The following is a 2,365-nucleotide window of genomic DNA, read 5'->3' on the forward strand; positions in this document are numbered from 1 at the left end:
ACATTCTTTTATAGTTGTACAAGGACAAAATATCCGTTCACTATGTCCAATGATATGCGCAACGCCTCGATTCCGCATCGACCAAGTAAATTTAAATGCGGCATTCTGGAGACAAACATCGTAAGACTACATATGGTTGTCCCGTGTTTGACTTCTGCTTGGAATGCGCCGAGTATCGGCACCAGATGTTCCGTTGCAGAGTTGAAACGCTGATTGGTTTCCTTTAAACTCGGTTTCACAATTTTCTTCCAGAAATTTACAGAAACGAAATTTCCGCTTGTTGCTGTGTCAATCTCTAACAAACAAGCTTTACCGTTTATGCTGACGGTTACCTCGAGTTTCGGACTGAAATCTGCTTCTGGCTTCATCGAAAGTAGCGAATTTACATGTTGAACAGGCGAAACAGACGCCTGTTTCTTTCTGCAAACAATTTCCAAATGGCCTATACGTTTACAGAATTTGCAAGTGGCTCTTTTATAGCGGCAATCGGGTGCCAGGTGGTCAGGTTTTCCACATCGGTAACAAGATGTATTTTTCCTAAACTTGTCAATTGTAGGTGTGGACGTACTAAAACCTTTCTTTGCATCCCGTACCTTGTGTACCGATCCGCGAGTTCCATACACAGTTTCCTTTGCAACCTTTGCAGCGTCTTCGGTTTGCATTGCAACTTCAATAGCTCGGGTAAATGTCAACTTAGCGGCGTTGATTTTGAATTTGCCTTTAGCACTGCTTTGTTACCTATAGAACAAATGAACCTTGCACGCAACGCTTCGTCCAGCGGGGCTTTAATTGAAGGAAAATCGCACGTGCCTGCGTCGTGACGAATGCGTGCAGCTAACTCTTGCACTGTTTCCCCGGGCTTGCGCTGCATGTTGCTCGAAAATTTAAAGCGTTCCCGAATAACAAACCTTTTCGGATCGAACTGTTCTTTCATGAAACCTTCAATTTCTGTGATTGAAAGATCGTTCACAGTCTTGGCTGGGGAGCTTTGACCAGCCAGATTGGATAGAAGCTTGTACGTTGTAGGGGTTTGATTGGTGAGAAAAACTTGAGCCACCCTCGTTTCTGGAACAGCATGTGCTTGTATAAGCGTTGTAAACCTAGACCAGTAGTCGTCCCACAGCTCCGATGTTGAGTCGAATGAGGCAAAGCTTGGCGTAGCAACGGAAGGTGCAGCGTTGTGACTTGAACCAGCTTTCTCAACTAAGGCAAGAATTAGCTTCATTTGTTCATCATGGCGTCTTTGCTGCTCTTTTAGTTGTTCTTGCATCAGCTTTGCAATTTTCTCCATCGTTGAAAAGAACTATCTTCGATACCAAACTGCGTATAACTCGTTCAGTTGGTAGATCCCGTCCTCGTCGCCAATAAACTCTGTTGTATTTCTTTGTATTGTTCGCTCAAAGAGTAAAATAGAATGAATAACGAATAAATGAAACAAGCATTTATAGCTTGGATAATTTGCAATTTACATAGCACAGACGAATAGTAATCACCACAGGCAAAACAGTAATGAATGCGGTACAATTAATGAATCACGTGACTATGGAATGCGCGTGGGCGATTCAATGCCTTAAGGAAAATGCACGAAGCGGAACCACAACACAAACTATCTCTTTAGCATGATTACATTCGTGTGTATCGAACTGTCGTTGTCGCCTCAAAAGCCCGTTTTTAGTGTTGGTCAATCTTCTAACATTGAATTGCCGTTGACAAAAGTTTCAACCGATGTATGATTTTTATTGCTCATTCAGTTTTTTGTGATTTATGTTGTATATTTAGATTTTGTGCTTGTGCATTAATGTCGTACAAAATCCACGATGTCTTGTCTATTTCGTTGCATTAAGGTAGAACAGCAAACTGTTTGTCAAACCGAAGCAAATTGTTCACAATTAATATGTTGATTTAGTAATAATTAGATTTGTCATCGGAACTATGTAAACAATACTGCTCAATTACACTAATAGTTGTTTTAAAACTTTAAAATGGTATTGTCTCACTGAAAATCAACACCATGAAACAATGAAGCTTAGTTGCTGAGTTGTGTGAGGATGTATTTATGGATCCACAAGCATAAGTGAAACCATCGGAAGTGTGTTCGATAATTCAATATTTGCGATTTGAAGGTGTCGACCACTCTGTATTTGTAAGTTGCAAGGACGTTAGGTGGCGTAAGAGGGTCATTTGTGACGGGATGCGTTGACTGCAAATACTTGGCATCAGTCTTTGCCAAAAAATCTCAATCACATTGCTTCTTTCCAACTGATTTAGATGTTAGTCGGGTTTTTCCTTTTGGTTTTTTGAGGTTGAAGTCTAATCAAGTGTCGTAATTTTCACGTTCGAATTGGTAACTTTCGTCAATTGAGCT

The sequence above is a fragment of the Phallusia mammillata genome, chromosome 1 (assembly GCF_965637545.1).
Source record: "Phallusia mammillata chromosome 1, kaPhaMamm4.hap1.1, whole genome shotgun sequence".
Taxonomy (NCBI): Eukaryota; Metazoa; Chordata; class Ascidiacea; order Phlebobranchia; family Ascidiidae; genus Phallusia; species Phallusia mammillata.